At 38.6% G+C, this 22,880-nt stretch overlaps 1 pseudogene; it reads right to left on the reverse strand.

The window, feature by feature from the left end:
• Positions 1-613: 613 nt before the first annotated feature.
• LOC131901525 (vomeronasal type-2 receptor 116-like) lies at positions 614-21,151 on the reverse strand (annotated as a pseudogene).
• Positions 21,152-22,880: the final 1,729 nt, after the last annotated feature.

The raw sequence follows: 22,880 nt of genomic DNA on the forward strand, positions 1-22,880 counted from the left end.
GAGGGCATTGATCCCTTGGAGCTACCATTACAAGTGGTATGAACTACATTTTATGAGGGCTGTGTATTGAACTCAGCCACTTTGCAAGAGCAGCACATGATTTTGTCTGCTGAGACATATCTCCAGCTTCTGCAATATTCTGCAATAGTGTGTTTATCAAAACATTCTGATTTCCTAAATTCTACTCCTCTAACTCCCAGGATGCATCAGGATTCTCTAGTCTTCCCCCTATAAGGGCTAGCATTGTTTTGCATTCATCTGCAAACATGAGTTCACAAACTTCCTTCAGATTATTTCAATATTCATGTGATATCAAAGTCTTACATTCACTAAAATATCAAAAAGAAGCCTCAGATTTTATTATAAATCTTACAGTATATATGAGACAAATAGAACATTACTACTCTGCACTAATGTCGAACAGCCATGTCTTGTAAAAATAGGTGGCTAAGTGGAAGATTGTGGGAGACCATGTAGATAAAAGTAGTATAGAGTAGTATACTGATAAACAGCATCATTAAAAGAAACAGTGAGAGTCACTAGCTAACGAATAATCTTTCATCGTATCCTAATAGGTTGTTCAGTACCAACATTACATATGTCATTTAAAAATTTATGAAATGTGAGTTCTGGAAGATGATCTCTCCCTTAACTTTTGAAGAGAATTTCTCTCTGGTCTTAACAAAATGATGTAGCACTTGCGGACAAAGACACATCCCAACAAGCCTGTACTGGAGGCTAAGATAGAAAAGACCTCCACAGCCACCATGACCTTGCCCTTGGTACTGTGGTAGACAGGGAGAAAAGTGACCCAGACACTGCAGAACAAAAGCATGCTGAATGTCAAGAATTTGGCTTCATTGAATGTGTCATGGAGATTCCTGGCCAAGAAAGCCACAGTGAAGCTCCCCAGGGCCAGAGAGCCCAGGTATCCTAAGACAGAGTAGAAAGCAGTTACTGAGCCCTTGTTGCACACAATGATGATGTGGCCATGCTCAGAGTGTGCATCAATGTCAACAGAGGGAGGAGATATTCCCAGCCAGATTGCACAGAGAATAATTTAGATGGTGGTGCAGATGGGAATGATGTAGTTAGGTACCCCTGATACCAGGAGCCACTTCATCCTTCTTCCAGGAGTAGTGACTTTGAAAGCCAAAACCACAGTAATTGTCTTGGCCAACACAGTGGAAACAGCCACAGTGAATAAAATTCCATATGTTATTTGCTGCAGGATGCAAGTGACTGAGTTGGGATGGCCAATGAAGAGCAAGGAACAGAGGAAACAGAAGATGAGGGAGATGAGCAGGATGTAGCTGAGAGTGAGGTTATTGGCCTTCACAATGGGAGTGTCTTGGTGCTTCACAAAGATCCCAAGAACCAGAATGGTGAATGCAGACAAACACAAGACCATACTGGACAGAGTCACCCCCAAGGAGTCATCAAAGGCCAGAAAGGTCACATCTTTGTACAGGCAGTGGTTCTGCTCTGCATTGGCATACTGGTCCTCTGGACACTTCGTACACTGATCCATATCTGATGCAGAAAGCAAAAATATTGTTAGTGCAACTTCAGTATTTCTTATGGACAGGTCATGCCAGTGTATTTTGGGAACTTTACAACATCCACATACTTCATTGATAAAGATGTAATTGATACTTTTCTGAAGAGCAATGCTTCCATTTCATAATGCCTATCTTCTACAAGGACAAACGCAGATCACTATAACATGAATTTTTCTGTCTGAATTAGAAGTGATGCCCTCATGAGAGATGGAGACTTGGTCTTATCCAGGAACAAACTTCTTATACCTTTTTTTATTGCCATATGATCATCACCAAACACATGAGTAGCCGAGCAACAACAAATAAAATCTAGTGTGTGTGTGTGTGCAAGTGCATGTGTATGAGAAAGCAGTAAATAAAAAAGAGTGTTTGAAAACAATAAATGAAAAAGAGCTCATGAGTTTGAGAGATTTTCTTGCATGTGATATGTTAAAAAGAGAATGGGGACAAAGGGAGGTTTTATAATGATGTATGAAATTCTCAAGAAAAATTAATGAAATATAATGCCCTTAGTTGTATCCTCATCAGGAAATAGGGATACGCAGCAATGTATAATATGAAATAACCCTGCTGTTAAGGTAGAAAACTCTATACACACATAGCACCCATAAGTCTTGTATCTTATATAATCACCTTTGTGAGCACAGAGCACTTACTTCCTTCCCTAATTTCCTTCTATATGAGACCTGTGTGGGGACTTGCCACAACATTTTCCCCCTGGGTATTCTTGAGGAGTGAGGGATAAGAGATTTAGATAGAAATATAGAGGGAGAGACAGAGACAGACAGAGAGAGAGAGAGAGAGAGAGAGAGAGAGAGAGAGAGAGAGAGAGAGAGAGAGAGAGAGAGAGAACACAGGATAGCCTCAGAGAGGTCTAGATCTTAATCCACCAGCTCAGAACTTTATTCCAAAGGGCTTTTTATATCAATGCCAAGGAGGGAGGCAAAAGACATCCCCCTTACTAGATACAACTAAATGTAGACGCTACCAAACACCTAGTACCCAGGCCTGAGGTCCAATCATCTTCTTATGCAGCCCTACTGGGAAAGCAAGCACAGATATCACTAGGAAACTTCTGTGGATTCCAACCGACCGAGGTTCTACTAATGTACTCAATGGTGAAGTAGTTATTGGTAAAACAGCATGAACAAGACAACATGAGAACTCCCAAGTGAGAGTGGTAACACAGAATATTTGAATTGAACAATAATACGCCATTCATAAGTTGTAATTTCCACCACAGCAAGCAAGGGAAATATGATTGTAATTGGGCTAAACTGTGGATAATAATGGAGAACAATAAAGTGCTTCCAGGATTTTAAGTCATTCCATGAACAAAACCAACCTAGCATTTATGGTCAGCTATGGTTACATTTTTTGTTTGTTGTTCTTTAAGGGGCTGGAAAGATGGCTATGTGTTAAGAACATGATCTGCTCTTACAGGGGGCCTAAGTCCAGTTCCCAGAACATGTGAAGTGTCATATTACTACCTGTAACTCTGGTACAAAAGGCATCAGATGCCTCCAGTGGCCATCACATGGACCTGGCCCTGTATGGACTTACTACTGTCTACATATGCCTAATTCAAATATGTAGATGTAGTTTTCCTGCCTGGCCCACAGTCAGGGCAAATCTCTCTCACCCGCCAGTCCCACAGCCACTCAGACCCAACCAAGTAAACACAGAGACTTACATTGGTTACAAACTGTATGGCCGTGGCGGGCTTCTTGCTAACTGTTCTTATATCTTAAATTAATCCATTTCCATTAATCTATACCTTGCCACATGGCTCGTGGCTTACCGGGATCTTCACATGCGGCTTGTCATGGTGGCGGCTGGCAGTGTCTCTCTGACTCAGCATTCCACTTCCCAGAATTCTTTTCCTTGTCCCGCCTATACTTCCTGCCTAGCCAATGGCCAATCAGTGATTTATTTACTGACCAATCAGCAACACATTTGACATACAGACCATCCCACAGCACAAATATATATATAAACATAAAGTTTTTGTTTATTTTTGTTGGTATTTATTATTATAAATGCCCTTTATAGTTATTACCTTAAATCAATTTTATTACATTCTGTTTATTTTTTACAAATATGTGTGAGTGTTTTTTTTTTTTGTGTGTGTGTGTGTGTGTATACAGTACAAAGTGTCAAGAGGGCATCGTGTAGGAGTTGGCTCCATCTCATTTCAATGGGCTTCCTAAGATGAATTCAGGTCATCAGAATTGTGGCAAGAGATTTACATGCTAACTCTTCTCACTGATCCTAAATACTTTTTTTAAAGATTTAGTTATTTATTATGTATACAGTGCTCTGCCTGCATGTATGCCTACACACTAGAAGAGGGCACCAATTCTCATTACACATAGATGTGTGCCACCATGTAGTTCTCGGAATTGAACTCAGGACCTCTGGAAGAGCAGCCCATGCTCTTAACCGCTGAAAGACCTCTCCAACGCCATAAAGGTCTTTTTTAATTGTTCTTTGCATTATAGACAATGACTGGCAATAAAAGTCAAAAACAATTCTGGCCTCACCTTTGAATTTGGCCATCTCCAAATTAATAACCAGTTGACTTATATGGATTATGTATGCCACACTATAATTGGAATAACTGTGGCTGTTTCTCTTCACTACAAAGCTATTTTGTTTATTATATTGTGACATTATTCATTACTGCTGTGTACAAAAATCTTTAGTAGGACACCTGTCTTTCTCAACATCAAGTGTCCACACTTTTCCCCTCTTTTTTGATATAAAATCATATTGACCTTGTAAACAGGAGCACTAGAAAATGCATGGCATAGAGCTGTCTCACTATAGCTTTATCTAGTAATTTTGCCCACAAGTACTAATCTTTAGTCACCACAACCTACAATGGCATCAGTCTCAGAACTCTCTTAAAACCTCCCTCACATGGAAGTAACAGCACTTGCATCATCCCAGAGTTTCCTTTTTGCAGCCTTATGGTACCACCCTGAATTCACATCATCATGCTGTCTTCCCCAATCTCCTGTCAGCTAAATGACAACACAAAATACTAGCCATTCATCTAATGCTGTATAAAGAGCATGCCCACCACCACACAATACTTATTTACCATCCCAATGTGCAGTGACACAATATCTCTCTTTGTCAGCAATGTTGTGGGAAGTGGCAAGAACAAGTTGTGTAGAATTCATGACTTCAGTGTCGGGAGATGACTCAACAGTTAGAGTGCTTACAGCTTGCAGAGAACAAGGGTTTGGACTCAGCATCCATGTGGAAGCTTTTACCTGTCTGTAACTCAAGGTCCAGGGGCTTGTATGTACTGTTTTAGCCTCCACAATCTCCTGCACATCAACTCACACAGAAACACATACATACATTCAAGGAGGATAAATGAATAACCAAATATTTATAAAGACTCATGACTAAAAATCTAGTCTACATGTACCTTTACAGGGATATAATCATTGGGAAAGATATAGTGTAGAATTACATCACAGGGCTGTTTGATTTTTCAAAACACTTCTTTTATAAAATACTAACAACAATGATTTTACAATGAGTCAAAGATGTATGTGGAGGCACAGGTTTTTCTTTATGAGGACACGATTATTGATCACATAGTTGTAAAAACAAAATTAAGAAAGGAATAGATTTTATTTGTGCTGCAAAAGGGCCACAGAACTTAGTAGGTCCCCAGACCCTCCCTAGATCAACTGACTCCATGATAGAAGTACCACTCAGACTATAAAACTCACCACCTAGCAGCACCACCTGCCAATCTGAAGCAAAGGCCTAATCCATCATACGCCTTATAGTTCTGGGAAAGTCTCAAAATGTACTAATCTTGTATTTTAGCTTCTGTAGATCTGCTTTTGGCTCACTGTTCTTGGTAACTGAAGTATGTCAACCCAGAACATGGTTCTTTTGCTTCAAATCTCACCCTGAGAAAGGCTCAGTGCTACACTGGAGTCCTAAACATCAACTGTAGATGACATCCAGCTAATGAAGACATTATTTGGCCTAAACCTATGTCCGAGCAGTCTTCTCTTGTGAATATCACACAGCAGTGCAGCACCCTTCAAGGCCCCTTCGAAAGTGCAGTGTGGATAGCAGAAGACAGTCAATCTCCCTGCAGTAAACACTTACCTGTCTCATTGGAAATCTCATTTGCTGGGCAGAGGGTGCAATCAAAACAGCAGGCTGCCATTCCTTCTTGATGGATTTTAATGAATCCAGGGGGACAATCACCACTGCACACAGCAGAGGGCATCTGAGGAAAAGCAGACAGATGCTGGGCAGGAGTTTGACTACTCCTTCAATAGTTATAGCATCTCATCATGTTGAGTAGTTAACAAGTTTTCTTTCTATACATGACCTGAGTGAACACATTTCTTTCAGTACATTGTACAAGTCCACACATGAATAAGTGAGAATAAATTGATGAAGTGTTGAGGTGCTTCTGAACTACTAAAAGTTCAGGAAGATCTAGGAGTATATGTTGTATCACCACTGGAATGACTGAACTGAACAACCCACCCTCCCACTGTGTAGCTTAGTTTTGTCAACTTGACACAAAGCATAGCTACAACAAAAAAAGAGAGACTTAATTCAGAAGTTGTCTCTGTCTAATTGGTCTTTGGTCATATTGTTGACCAAATTTTTAGTTTTTCATTAATTCTGAGAACCACCACCACACTTGATTCCATTTCTGAATTTAGTGGAAATGCTTTAAGTTTCTCTCCATACAGTACAATGTTTTCTATGTTCTTTTTTATAAAAAACATATTTTGTCAAAAAAATGTCCTTTCTATTTTTCAAATGTGTTTTTTTTTATGTTTCTTTGTTTGCTTTCTCTGAAGGGATGCTGGACATCGTTTAAGACCTTTTCTGCCTCTTTTTCAAAGAGCATATAATTTCTGTCCTAGCATATATTTATGTGACATATTATAAATGATTGATCTGCATATGTTGAACCAGCCTTACATCCCTGTAATATAGTCACCTTGTGTGTAGGGATTGATCTTTCTGATGTGCTGTTGAGACCTGTTTCCTAGTATTTACTTGAGAATTTCTCCACCCATGTTCATTGATTGGACTACAATTTTCTTCTTTGTATTTCACTGCACCTGGAATGGTCTTTTTCCTGTACTGCAGAGACTCTATTCTTTTTTATGAGTGCACTAGCAAGACAATATTGTTTGTTTGTTTGTTTTTTAAATTTCCTTGTCTGTGTCCTTTGGTTAGAGAGTGGGATTCTTCAAATTCAGTTATTAATGAGTTATTTGTGATTATTGTCAATTTGTGTTTTTTTTTAAGTTTTGATGAATTTCAAACCTATGCTCTTCTGTCTAGTGATCTAGTGTAGTCTACACATTCCTGTGACATCTACTGATTAACTTAATATTCATTTTAAAGGAGTGTGTAATGTGTAAAGACACTGTGGGAGTGTCTTCCTTAATGATGTTCCAGTAGCTAAATATTCCTGCAAGTTGTGTTCACCATTACAAGTTTTTCTATCTTCCTGAAATTATGAAGGATAGCTTTGTTGGGTATAGTAATTGAAGTTGTAAATTTTGTCTCTGTATGAAACACATAATTGATACTCCCTCATTTTAAAGTGTCTATGATTAAAGATACTGTGATTATGATGAGGACTTTCAATGATTTTGACCTTCTGTCCTTTAACCTAAAATTCCTCTGTATTCTGCATAATGGAGATTTTAAGGAATATTCTAAAAAGGCAGGTCCTTTTCTGAACCTGTCTGTTGGGCACTCTGACTGCCTCCTGTATCTGGATGGCCATATTTCTCCAGCATTTGGTAAAATATTGGCTGTCATTTTATTAGAAACACCTTTGGTCCTTTCACATGTTGTCCTCCTCTTGTGCCTGTACTTTCTTAATTTGGTCTTTTATTGATATCCCCTATATCTCTTGTGTTTTCTTCATCCTTCCTTATTGTTTTATCTTTGTCATAGTCTGAATTATAATTCATCTGTCTTCTTTCAAGTCTCAATAGCCTGTCTTCTACTTGAGCTATTCTCTTAGTAACATATTTGATACAGTTTGCTGTGTGAATTGTTGTGTCTTTCATTTTCAGAATGTAAGTATGAATTCTTCATTGCTATTGTACCTTTATTGAATTTTTGTCACATCTTCACAAAATTCTTTATTATTTGCAAGTGTTTGTGATCTAATTGGATTTTCCTTAGACGTAATTTGTATGCTCTTTGATTTCTGGAACATTCTTATAATTATTCTTTGAAGTCTTTGTTTAGTATGTCATTGAGTTCACTGTCATGTAAGCCTATGATTGTATCATTTGGAGTCCTGCTTCCTCATTGTTTGCAAGTTTCATTTCTGCTTACAATTTGCATATCTAGAATATGGCACATATGGGTTTGTTTTTAGTCCTCCCTATCCTTCTGGTTGATGTTTTGTAATGTTCATTCAAGTTAGGCCTGGTAGAAGCAGACTTGTGATTTCATTGCTCACATCTGATCTAGTGGTACAGGCTAGTAGCTAAAAGTTGAACCCATTTGCTCTGTTCTCTGACCATAATTTTCTCATCACTGTGAAAATAGAATATTAAATCTTGATTCAACTCTATCATAGCAACTTGAGATATCACTTCAGATTAATTTTGCACACTTTCTGGAAGTAAAACCCTTTCAAATGCAACAAACAATATTGTACTAGGCAATGTAGTTCAGATACTATAAAACTAGACAAATCAGAATCAGTAACTATGATATATCTGGGGACACATAATGGGATATTTTATTTTCAAATTATCTCAAAGCCAAATTATGAGTGCCTGCCCAACCAAAGAAAAAAAACAGTACAAATCTTTCTGTTTATTTTTTCATTTGTTTGTTTTTTTGAATAGTTATGCAAGAATTAAGGTGCAAAGCAATGCTCTTCTAATAAAGGATTCATTTAGAAATTATGACTGAGGGCTGGAGAGGTGGCTTAGCAACCTACCACACTTGCTGCTCAATCTCCCAACTCCTACACACAGGCTCAAAATGGTCTTCAGTTCCTGTGTGTCATAATCCCTCTCTGGGCATACTGACATACCTAATACTCATATGCAAGAGATATATACAGGCAAAACATCCATATACATAAAAATTCTAAAAAACAAACTTTAATTAATAAAATATCTAAGGTGGCCCATGAAATATGAACGTATTGTTAGACAAGTAGGCAGTTTAGGACCTCCTAGTCAACATACTTGAATAAATTTATAGACTATAAATTAATGACTTCCATATCTGTTCCTAGTTCCAAATCTTTCCTTACAAATAGCTTCAGTCTTTCCAGCATGTGGATTAGAGATTCAACAGAAGAGAAGAAAATAAATGGGCAGTAATCAATGGAACCAAGAAAATATTGATAAATTTACTGGGAATAACATCAAATGTTGGTCATATCTAGTTTTATATTTGTTTATAAATCAGAGTGTTTTTGATATGATAAAAATACATCATATGTTGGTCTTAGATTTTCAAAAACTTACCAAAAAATCATATTTTTAAAATCTGAAGGGAAGAAACATTATCTAGAAGTTTAAAATTGAGTCTTTACATGACCATCCTTCTAATTTCACTAAGTCACAGAGAAACCCAAACGGCCTCACTTGACAGTGGCTACAACTCTGAAGTGTACATCAATACATTTTGGTCAGACCTACCTGTCTACTTCCTGTGGCCCACTCTATCATATCTTCATATACATGGAGCTGTTGACCATGTGGAAAATATGGCTTAAACTCGCCTATTTTCACCTTAAGTCCAACACCATGGGGGAAATTACAAATGTGGTAAATGCCATAGTCTGCTTGCAGTTTTTCTTTCTGATTCATATTTATTACATCTCCAACAGGATTAACAAAGTGCATCTTCTTCAGAAATAGGTGAAGCTGGAAGATAGGCAATATTCTTTATTCTATATTCCTTTAAGTCTGAAAATGATTTTATTTTATCCTAAGGCAAATTCATTGAAGGTGCCCAAGGGAGAAACTCAATGAAAGCATGTGAATAAATAAAATAATTATGTCCCTAGAATTTTAGTTCTCTCAGGGGAAACCATCAAACACAAACAAAGACAAACACACAAACATCAAACATAAATATGCACCATAAACACACACATACACACACACACACACACACACACACACACACACACACACACACAAACAAACAAACCAACAAACACTTCCACACAGACACCCATGCAGAGGCACACAAATAATACAGCCACACTCATTAATACACATACACACTAACACACACATACAGACAGACCTAAGCAATCAAATACAGACACAGACACAGAAACACATAGGCACATAAAGACAAAAAATACACACAGAGAGACACACACTGATAAGAAACATTCACAAAGAGACACACACAATAAAAATATGCACAGTCATGAAAATACACAGGAGAGAGATATTCACACATGCAAAGTAGCACATCTATACACATGCATACAAAGTCACAGAAATGCATTTAGACACCCACAAAGACACAATCACGTACACAGAAACAAACACAAAAACATACAGAAAATCAGTTGCAAATATACTCACACACACAGGTACACAAGTAACTACTGAACTGAATCAGCAGTATATCTTGAATCATGACGGATAAGTTCCCCAGAGCCTACAGTGGTGTCAGAATCAGGTGTGTACACTTATGCACACCATCCCTTATAGTGAACAACACATACATGACAAATATTGGTTTCAGCATGTGAGACACTCTTTAAAGATTATAAAATTGATGGCACCAAGTACCATCCATTGAAAGATACAGTACCTGTGAGCAGTCAGAATCCACTTCTCTGAGTCTTGATTGCCTGGTTTTCTACTTGTTGAAGAAGCATTTCATGGAGAGCATGGGCCATAGCATACACAGCATTGTATATATCATAAGCATCATCACTAAAGGCCAGGTCAAAACTCTGTAGCTTTAACCATTCCAGTGAGGCATTGAATGAGCAGTTCTCCAGTGTCTTACAGTTAGATGTGGAGGCTTCACAGCTAAAGTACATCCACCCCAGTCGTGCCAGGAATAGGTCTGTGTATTTGGAAGAGTTCAATGTCTGAACAAAATTTTTAAAACCAGAAATCTCAGCATGGTGATGTGCAAAAGAAAGAGCCCCATGGAATGAGTCAACTGTGAAGTCTCCCTTACTTGTAGTGACATCCCACTGTGAGGTGGTGACCCATATTCTCTGTATACCCTGTGATACCCACATTCTGAAGCACACAGCTAGAGTACTGTCTGTGTCACCATAAATGATAACAACATTTGTAGATGATGTCTCAATTTGCTTGTTATACACTTCAGCTCTTGAAATGTATAAGTCCATGTTGACTGGGATCACGATCGCAAAGGCTAAGCAGACTCTTTGGACTTCAGTTTCTCCTCTCAGATCTGAGAGAAATTGGAGACCCTGGTCATCATCTGAGATGGCCAGCCCAACCCAGTTCCAGTTGATACGAATCATCAAAGAGACCATGGCCAGGGCCAGAGCTGTGTCCTTGGGGGCCATCTGATACAGACTGGGAAATAGTTCATGATCACTCAGGATAGGATGGAAAGGTCCATAGGTGAGCTGAAGGACATAAAACACAGGGAGCAGCATGAGGTAGAAGACTGTCAGAAATCTCAATGGGAGCCCTGAAGTGTGTGAAGCACCAGTTTGAAATGACAGGAAGGGCAATTTTCCCTATTATTACAGTTATACTACACTTTTAGAAACCTGCAGAAAATCAACTTTATACAATTTGTTCAAGGAAAATCACCTTGACTGCTAATTCTTCTTCTCATCTACATATCAAATGATGAATTGGGAATGACCTATTGAGTGGCTGATTAATTACACTTGAACCAGATTTACATTAATGTGAAGCCAATCTCCCCCTTATGCTCTCCTCAGCATCAGGCTTAGCCAAAAAATGAGAAAGATTCCATAATTTACACCCAAACAACCTCACCTGTGGATATCTGTAGAGCTCAAATAATTGTGCCAGGCTCATGGATGGGGTTAACATTGGTCCTGTAATCATTACACGACATTTGGTCTTATGTTTACAGATGTAGTTAAGAAGAGGTCTATGCCTTTTCATAGTAATGTATATGAACTTTTGAAATGCATGTTTATCATGAAAAAGGTCTGTGAAGAAGTAAAATATGAGAGACACATTTGGTAGAAGATATAGATTCCTGTTGATTTCGTCCACAGCAAAAGCCAGAGGCAGAGCAAACTGTTGATTTGCTGGTGGTATTCTGAAAATAAAGACACAGGTTTTAGTATGGATAAGGCACTATAGATGAATGCTTTGTAGTTAATACAAGGATTATCATGCATTCGATGTCATTTTCATATATAGATTGACAAATTCCCCTGTGTTGTCAAGTTGGCAAAACAGGAGATGCTTGAGAGCTTAAAAAAAAACTTAAATGGTTGATGAGAGTGGATGTCACAAAAATGAGAAATGTGTTCTTGTCCACTTTGACAGAGAATTTGATCTTGGCAATTTGAGTAATGGATTCACATTTGATAAATGATATGTGTGTGTATCTGTAGGAAGCTTGAGAATGCAGTTTTCTTGGGGGCCAGAAGAGGAAGCTGGATCCTGCAGAGCTGGAATTTGAAGTGGTTTTGAGGTGCCTGCCAACATGGGTGGTTGAAACTGAACTCAGATCCTTTGACAGATCAGCAAGTGCTCTTACCTAATGACTCGTGTCTACAGCCCCAGTCTATTGCTACTTTCTATATTCTAGATATTCTTCAGTCTAGTGCAGCCAGTAGATATTTTTCCCTCTGTGTGTGGGCTGCCTCTTAACATCCTCATAACATATTTGAATGCAAACAAATTTAGTTTTATGCAATCACACTTGTTAAAATGTGGTCTTATTTCCTGAGTTATTCTATATATTTAAATGTTTGTTCCATGTTTTCTTTATCAGATTCATGCTTTATGGAGTTACACTAAAGTGTTTGATACATTTGGACTTGATTTTGGAACAGGACAATGGTTGGGAGATACTTCTTTTCAACCCCTGGTTGGCAGGTTTTCCACTAGCATTTCTTGAGTAGGCTGTCTCTTCTCCACTCTATCTATGTGGGGATTGCCTATTAAATTGAATTTGTTCCTAGAGTGTTTTTTGATAATGTTTTTCTCTTCTCCCAATTTCTTTTGGGTCCTCCTCAACTACCTACCTACCTCCCTTTATATTGTTTTGTCCTCTATTTTTCATTAAAAAAAAAAAAACCAAAAAGAGGAGAAAAGTGCAAAGAGAATACCACAAGGGGGTTTAAGGATTTAGCTTAGTGGTAGAGCACTTGCCTAGAAAGTGCAAGGTCCTGTGTTTGGTTCTCAGCTATGAAAAGAAAAAAAAGGAAAAAAAGGAAAATTAAAATAAACATCAAAAACCAAATAGACATCTCTTTCCACAAGCTGATTGTGAAGTGTCTCTTATGACAATTGGTCTAGACATCAGTTTATGACTATAAAGGGATATCATTTGGAATCACTCCATTGACTTTTTTTTCCATTCTTGTTTGGTTCTATCCTAGGTCTCTTGGATATCCTGATTCTGAGTCCTGGTCCTCAAGGGTTATTTCCTCTCATGGTATGGGCCTCCAGCAGTTCCATTTATCTGTTGGTCACTCCCACAATTTCTGCACCACATTTACCACAACATATCTTGTAGGTGGAACAAATTGTAACAGCCAAACATTGAGCAGAGCATGGGAAATATACTGCAGAAGAGGGAAAGCAAGGATTGTAGGACCTAGTGGTGTCAAGGTCACCACATGGAAACCCACAGAATAAACTAACCTGGGCTCAGAAGGGCTCACAGAGACTGAAAGGACAACCAGGGAACCTACATAGGACTGACCAAGACTCCATGCCTATATGTTACAATTATGTAAATTGGTCTTCAAGTAGGACTCCTAGCAGTGAGAGCAGGGGGATGTCTCTGACTCTGTTGCCTGCTTTTGGGACTCATTTCTCCTGCTGGACTGCCTGATCCAACCTTGGTGGAAGAATGGTTGCCTGTTCTCACTGCAGCTTGATATTCCAGGACTCACTGATATCCATGGGATTCTTGCCTGTATCTAAAGAATAACAGTGAAGGAACATTGGATGTGGTGAGGTTGGAGAATAAAGGAGGAGGACCTAGGAAGAGGGTAAGGAGGGGAACCTTTGGGTGGAATGTAAAATCAAGAAATAAATAAATAAAATATAATAATAAATATAAAAATTGAAAAATAAACAAATACACAAAGAAGACAAAGGGAAGCAAATTAAGACAAAAAAGTCTAAAAAATACCATTCTCTCCATTTTATGTTATCCAACTACTTCTGTGCATGGGACTGGTCCTAAAATGTGTCTAATAATATGCTCAGTGAGACTCCACTAGAGAAAACAGATTTTCCTTTTCAAAGCAAGTATCAATTTCAAATAGCTTCCTTTTTAGGAGTGAGAATTGGTGTACACTTGCTCCTCACAATTATGAGACACCATATGAACCTGTACCATTTGAAACTCAACAGGCCTTCGGCATGCTCATACAGTCTGGGTGAGCTTATATATGTAACAGTGTATGGAAGACACTACTTCCTTGCAGTTATTTACCACCTTTGACTCATCATTTTGTCTGTCTCCTCTTCCACTTAGATCTCTGAGCTTAGAGTTGAAGGAATTGATGAGACAACTCACTGAAGACAATGTGCTCCAAAGTTCCTCATTCTTTGTACACTGTTCATTTGTGGATTTCTGGGTTAGTTCCCATCTACTACAAGAAGCATCTTCTCTGATGAGAATTGAGTGATGCACTGATCAATGGTATAGCAGAATATCATTAGAATTCAATTTATTACTGTGTTCCTTAAACAGAATAATATTACTAAATTTCCCCCTATGTCTTTGACATGTATACTCTGAAGTTCAGGGAATCTTTATCCATGTCAGGTCGAGTTCCATTTCATGGAGTGGACTTTAAATCCAGTCAGACATTGGTTGGTTAAACCCCTAGTATTTATGCCATTATTGTACTTATGTATCATACAGGCAGGTCATCACTGTAGATCACAAAGTCTGTAGCTGGATTGGTGGTTACAATTCTCCTCTGGTAGAATGCAGAATACCTGCCAGGACCATGAATGCAAGTCAGTGGTGGTGAAGGCTTTAGAGAGCACTAGCTTGACTTCTCCATGTTCATTGAAATAATAAGTGGTGTCTTATGCAATAAAGCCTTTACAGAAACTTGTGTAGAGTAACCCATAGCCTTGGGAACAGCCAATGATGTTTGGTAGTTTCGATGGATTCAATTTGGCTAATGACTCAACAAGATATGAAACCTGTTCCTGGCATTAGATAAATATTTGGTGCAGAAAATGTCTAGCTGGGGCACTGTTCCCCCCTTTATTTGGTGATTCCATTCAGACTTCCTTTACACATGTAAATACTTTAGGAAACTTACAAGTAGCAGTTTAAAAATAATTCTTTATTATTTTATATCCTCTCATCCAAGCCATTCCCCCACCTCATTTCTTCCCCTCCACCATCCACTTCTCCTACTTTCCTATTCAGAAAGGGTCAGGCCTCCAATGGTTATCAACATATTATGCCATACCAAGTATCAGGAAGACTAAGCACATCCCCTTGTTAAGGCAGCCCAGGATAAATAGTAGGGTTCCAATGCCAGTTAAAGTGTCAGAGATAGGCCCTGTTCGCACTGTTAGGAGTCCCACAAGAAGACAAAGCTACAAAACTGTCACTACCATGCAGGCTCCCTGTTGTTGGTTCAGTCTCCGTGAGCCACAATGATCTCAGGTTAGATGTTTCTGTGAGTTTTCTTGTGATGTCCTTGATCACTCTGCATCCTACGCTCCTTGCTCTCTCTCTCTCTCTCTCTCTCTCTCTCTCTCTCTCTCTCCAGTAGGAATCCCTAAACACAGAACAGTGTCTGATGGTGGGTGTAGATGTAACCAACAGTCTTATTAAATAAGAAGCACAGAACCAATGCAAGGAAGAAAGCCAAGAGGTCAGAGCTAAGAGCTAAAACCTTACCCTTCCTCCTGCGGTGGTCCTACCTCTCCAAAAGAGAGCTACTTCCTGTGATAAAGTCTTTATATAGACTTTCTATTCTGCCCTCTCATTGGTTGTAAACCCAACCACATGACCGCCTCGTCACTGCCTGTCTGTACAGACCTCCAGGTCTTCTATGGTTGGTATTGAGATTAAAGGCGTGTGTATCCAATGCTGGCTCTATCCCTGAACACACAGAGACTTACCTAGCTCTGCCTACCAAGTGCTGGGATTAAAGGCATGCACCAACACCGCCTGGCTTTCCTATGGCTTGCTAATACCTCTGACCCCTGGAAAACTTTTTTTATTAACATACAAATAACATTTTAGTACAAATAAAATATCACCATAGGTGGGCCTCTGGCATTGTTCCGGAATTCCTTTTAAAAAAAATTATTACAACTGAAAAAAAACCTCATAGTTCAAATGTGCTATGATTTCATTATCCATTCCTCAGTTGATGAGGTTCTAGGATGCTTACAATTTCCAATAATTATAAATAAAACAAGAGAGAAAATGATGAACAAGTGTCTGTGTAGCAAGATGCAGAATACTTTGAGTATGTGCCCAAGAATAATATCGCTGGATCTTGAAGGAGATAGATTCACAACCTCATGAGGAATTGTCACACTGGTGTCCATAGTGGCTGCACATGTTTTTACCCCCACAAGCAATCAATAAGTGTTCCCCACTCCTGGAATCCTCACCAGCATAGGCTGTCATTTGTTTTATTGATCTTGGCCATTCTGACTGATGTAAGAAGAATTTTCAAAGGAGTATTTATTTGCATTTCTGTGATGGCTAAGAATGTTTTCTTTAAGTGTTGTTCAGACATTTGTGTTTAATCTTCTGAGATCCCACTGATTAATTCTTTACCCCATTTTTAATTTGGCTATTATTTCCTTGATGTTCTTATACATTTGTGATACTAATCTTTAATGTTCATTTTCCTACCAATATTTGTTGAGGAGACTGATTCTTCTACACTGGTTGTTGCTGAACCCTTTGTCAAAGCCCAGGTGACTATACTCATAGAATTGAATTATGAGTTTTCCATTTTGCTTTCTTGAAACATTTATATAATACCGAGTTAGCACTGTTGTCCTCTGTTACTATTGCCCTAGGTTATAACTTGGACACACACATTGTGATAACTCCAGCATTGTTTCCTTTCTTCACCTTTGCTTGGTCTATCTGGAGTCTGATTTTTATGGGAAATTTTGCTTTGTTTTTGCCTGTGTTTATTAGTTATGTTTCAATGGAATTTTGATGGAGATTGCATAGAATCTTAGATTATATTGGTAATGCAACCAAGTATTAATGTACACATTGATTGTGCAAACCCATCAATATGTCAGATAGTTTCATCTTCCATTGTCTTCTCTTTCTTTCCTTACAGTTACAAAATCTTCACCATGAAGACCCATGAGTTCCTTGGTTGCATTTTTCTCAGGTGTTTTATTGTGGGAAGCTATTGTAACTGTGATTGCTTTCTTGACTTATTTTCAGTATCATCATTCCTTGTACACAAAAATGATATTTTGTATCTTGATTTTGTATTCTCCTCTATTCCTGATTGTATACTTTAGGTCTAAGACACACTCAGGGAGTGTTGACCACCTCATGTACAAGTTCATACTATCTACTGGTGAAAATGTTTGACTTCTTTTCTTGATTCATTCAGTGTTTTTCTGGGCTTATTGTTTTAGCAGAATATGAACAAGATTTACTTTGGTGATACATGAATGAGCATCTTCCCTCCTTTGGTGTTTTTAAGGAAAGGTTCTCAGATATCCTCCATTTGGTATAATGCTTGACATGGGTTTGTCCTGTGCAGACTTCATCCCATTGAGACATTATCCTTCTATCCCTAAAGTTTTAGGGATACTGTAGATTGTCAGATGCCTTTTCTGCATCTGTTGAGATGATCATGTCATGCCTGCCTTGTCTATTAAAGCTATCTGTGACATTCACTGAGTTTTGGTGTTAAACCATCTTTCTAACCCTGGAATAATGCTACCTAGTCCATAGTGGATCTTTCTGATACATACTTGAATTTGGATTGCATGTATTTTCTGGAGAATATTTGGTTTAAGTACATCAGTAATCTTTGCCTATGATTGCGTTTTCCTCTATTCTGTTTTGATGATTCCTTGTCTGGTTTTGGTGTCAGGGATATACTGAGTTTTTAAAATATCATTGTTTCTATTACTTTCCTTTAAATTTCTGAGAATTGTTTGAATGACATTCTTGTTGCATTTTTTTAAGGTATCTGTAGCTGGAGTTTTTTACCTGGTCCACAGTCAGGACAAATCTCTGTCATCCGTCAGTCCCACAGCCGCTCAGACCCCACCAAGTAAACACTATACAGTATAGAGACCTATACTGTTTACAAACTGTATGGGTATGGCAGGCTTCTTATTATCTGTTTTTATATCTTAAATTAACCCATTTTTATTAATCTGTAACTTGCCACGTGGTTCATGGCTTACCGGTACCTTACAGCTCACTTGTCACGGTGGGAGCTGGCAGTTTTCCAACTAAAACCCACCAGAGTAGTAGTAGTCACTACTAGATAGAAATAAATCTTCCAATAACTAACACCAATGCTATTGAGCTATTAAATTAGTCCATTCAACAGAAATGGATGAAGTATTTTCTAAATATAGATATGAAGGAAGTGTCGTTCTGATGTCCAAAAAAGATTTATACAAAACAAAACATATGATCATTTAATAAAACACTCTTATATCTTTTTGAGACAGGGTCAGTTATGTCTCCCTGGCTATCCTGTAATTCACAATGTAGACAAGGTTGGTCTTGAAATCACCAGAGACTGCTTATGTCTGCCTTCAGAGTGCTAGGGTTACAGACATGCTCCACCATGACCAGCTATTTGTAGATTCTTAATATAGTACTTTTAAAACCAATTAAAGAACACCTTAGATTAAATCATTCACAATGATCGTAGGCTTCTTTCCAGAGATGCAACAATGGATCAGGATAAGGAAATCTAAGAATGTAACGTATTGCATAAACGGCTTAAGAAATGAATCACAGTGTCATCTGGCTAGATGCCAAAAATACTTGGGACAAAAATTCAACCTCTTTTCATATCAATGAACACAGTAGAAACCAACAACAGGCTTCCATATTTGAGATCCTAAACACTCCACAGAAACATATTTACATCACAATGACAGAATACAAAATTACCACAAAACTCAGTTGCTTCCCTACATACAAAGAACACATTTGCTGAGAAAGAAATTAAAGAAACCGAGTTCACTATAGCCTCAGAAATACGGTAAAATAAACTTAATAAAAACTTGAAAAACATCAATAATGAAAGCTTCAAAATAATGAAGAAACTGAATATATCATTAGTAGATGGGGAAATCTTACACACACACACACATACATAAATACATACATACATACATATATATATATATATATATATATATATATATATATATATATATATGGATACTCAATATTGTGAAAATGTTTCCTTTTAAAACTTAATTGAGAGAATATAGGAGGACGGCATGGTCGAACTGGAATTTGGAAGGAGTGGGAGAGCAATGAAAGAGATACCATGATAAAGGGAGACATCATGGGGATAGCTAGAAACTGAGTACTAGGGAAGTTCCCAGGATTCCACAAGAGTGCCCCAGCTTAGACTACTAGCAATGGTGGAGAGGGTGCCTGAACTGGCTTACCCTAGTGATCACATCAGTGAATATTATTATCTGTCATCATAGAGCATTCATCCAGTAACTAATGAAAGCACTTGTGGAGATCCACAGCCAAGCACCAGGCCAATCTCCAGGGCTTCAATCAAAGAGAGAGAAGAGAGATTCTATTAGCAAGGGGCATCAAGATCATGATAGAGAAACCTATAGAGAACACCAAACCAAACTAGTGGGACCTCATGAACTTTGCCCAACAGCTGTGGAGCCTCCATGAGACTGGACTAGGCTCTCTGCATAAGGCAGACAATTGTGTAATGATCTGATTAATGGGCCCCCTGGCATTAGGATCAGGATCCATCCCTGGTGCATGAGGTGGCTTTTTGGAGCACACTATATATGATGGAACAACTTTTACAGACTTGATGCAGGGAGAGGGCCTTGGGCCTGCCTCTACTGAATGTTCTGCTGATTCCCCATGGAGGACACCTTATTGGAGGAGGGAATGAATAGTGGTTTGGGGAGGGGAGAAAGCTGGAGGTGTGAGAGGAGGGAAGAGAGGGAGTACACGGTTGGTATGTAAAATTAATAAAAAAAAATCCTTAACAAAAAAAGAAACAAGAAAAAGAAGAGTAGAGGTAAATGTAAGTATCAGAGAATAAAACATTTAGACTTAAAACATCAGACACACATATCATTTACAGTAGCAGAGATGACCCAGTGTCTCCATCTCAGTTCTCAAACATTGACAGCTACAACAGGCAGCACCTGTCGCTCTAACAAGTGAGAAGGGGAGTAAGGAGTCACCACTATAAGTGATATCCTATCATTTTCTGGATGAAAACACAACATTGGAAATGCAGACATTCCTTTTTGACTTTGAAGATAGAGACAGACTTGACCTTTGCAACCCCTAAAAGCCTATGACTGTGCATGTGTTCAAGTGAGGGGGGACAAAGGACACACCCAAGTACCTGACAGTAGACAGATCTCATACATCCTTCTCCTCACAGCTGCAGAGGTGTGGAGTGATCACATGCAGAGTATCTGAAAGCTTAACTAAATGGCTACATGGATACTCTCCCCACTGAGGAGTGGCACAAATATTAGAGACCCTGCCTCTGAACTAGGAGTCACACACTCATACATGTGACATTAGAAGACTCGGAAAGAGACTTGAATGCACCTTGTGACTACTGAACTCATTGTGGTAGTCTGGAGTTTCTTGTCTTAGGACACCACTGTCTACCTCACAATGGCACCTGTGAAAAGGAAGGTTACCTATGGTAGAACAAAGTAAAGAATGTTGTTTTCAACTTCGCTTTCAGCCATGTAAATGGAGGCTAATTGGAATAAATTTAAAAATCTCACACGTTGCTACTATGAATACAGTGACTATTGAAAATCAAAATGTATTTTGCATCAGATTGGGAGAAAAGGATGGAAGATCACAGCATTGCTCTGCCCATTCACACACCTATCATGCATTATATATCATGACATTTATATGAAAAATCCAAATACACTTACATCACATCCAGGGCAAACCTGAAATAGCCTTTTAAGTACATCTGCACTTCACTGCTCTGCGCTGCAAGAAGGTAAAAGACACAACCTGACACCACTGCTCCATGCTTGTCTTCATTCTGCTTCATTCTCCAAAAGCACTTGGGGAGAGTGAGGTTGGACATGAGGAGGGGGATGTTCACAAGCCAGAAGAAGAAATGCAGAGTGAGCATCAGGTCCTGCTTCCAAATCTCTAAGCCGGTAGTGTGGTCTGTGGATACAGAAGGGTTTATCAAATAGATAACCATGTATACACATCTGCTTTTATGTCTGCTGCCTACTGGAGAGATCACTTATGTGGCTGAGATGCCTTGCTCTCCACGTGGCTCCACTACCCTGGAGAAATGTCAAGCAGTCTCTGACCTAGGGCTCTGCAGGTGAGGTCCACAGCAGATGTACAAAAACATGGGTTGGAAAACAATCTGAGGACATCTCAGCCTTAGGTCCTATGACATCAGCTCATATCCCTGGGTATTGAGGCCCATGGGAGAAAGCAATGTTGGGCAGATTGGTCCCAGGACAGCGTCAATGAGTTATTTGTTTCAACACCTTCAGAAATGATCTCAGCAGAATGTATCAGAAGATGGACGGTTAGATGTGAAGTTAAAGAATTGAAACGACCCATGACTATCAGAGTTCATGTGGACACACTGTGTGTTCTATTCCCAAGAGCAAATGAGAAAACCTCACTCTCTTGTGTAAGGCATCCACATTTCATAGATCATGAGCAGTATGGACCATGCTACATCAGTCACAGAGACAATATAACCAACCAGTATCCCTGCTCTCCATTGTGTGATGCTCCAATAATCAGGTCAAATCCACAAATTTCTTGCCTTATACTGTGTCCAGAAATGCCCAGGCCATCATTCTCCATGAGAAACTAAGTTGAGTAATTGGATATAAAACATAATCTCCTTCTCTGAATTCAATTCCTTCTGGTGACCTATTTCTTCAACTTTATCCTTCATTATCTATTTGCTCATGCTTATCTCAAATCTGAGTAGTGACTCCAAAGCAGCACTGTGTCCAGTAGCTTAGAACACGTTAGTAACTGGGAATAAAGCCTGTGTTCAGTGTGTAAGTAGTTATTATTCCATTGTCATGCTCATAGAATTGTGGCTGCATTCTAGAATATGTATTGCCAGTGGGAGAGCTCATTGATGAGTGTGGGCTGAGGAAACACCTTTAGATGATATGGACTATAAAGCAAACAGCACAAAAGCAGGGCAATTACATGGTGTGAGGATGGTAGATGTTATTTATTACTGGAGATGAGGTACACAGGGCTGCTATTCTCTGGATCTTGTGGAATATTTAAAAATCAACATTTAACACATGCATGGCCCCCTGGTTCCGTGATGAGCTGCCTAAGACTGTGTAAGATGTGGATATAGACAGATGTGATGGGAGTAGATGTTCATATGAAAATGAGAAAATTCATGTTTCAAAACTGAATCTGTGTTGATCACAGCATTCAGGATTAATGCTTTCTTTCTACTAATTATTGTTAGTTTTTAAATTAGTGCATAACATAATGGGATTTAGTGCGGCATTTTCATAGATGTATACTTTACTTGTGGTTGCTCCTTTATTACCCACATTTGTCACTCATTTTACTATTGATTTTTTTTACTCAGCACAAGTAGCTGTGTTCTGAGTTCATGTCATATGTATGTATGTGTTTCATATGAGTGAATATGTGGTAAATTTGCACAATGGAGTGTTACTCTGCTATTTAAAAAATGACATCATCAGCTGGGCAATGGTGGTGCATGATTTTAATCCCAGGACTCAAGAGGAAGAGGCAGAGGGATCTCTGTGAGTTCATGACAGCTAGATCTACAGAGAAAGTTCCAGTTCAACCAGAGATACACAGAAAGACCCTATCTCAAAAAACAAGACAAAAAATGGCATCATTAAATTTACAAGCAAA

This window comes from Peromyscus eremicus, unplaced genomic scaffold (assembly GCF_949786415.1).
Source record: "Peromyscus eremicus unplaced genomic scaffold, PerEre_H2_v1 PerEre#2#unplaced_106, whole genome shotgun sequence".
NCBI classification, from domain to species: Eukaryota; Metazoa; Chordata; class Mammalia; order Rodentia; family Cricetidae; genus Peromyscus; species Peromyscus eremicus.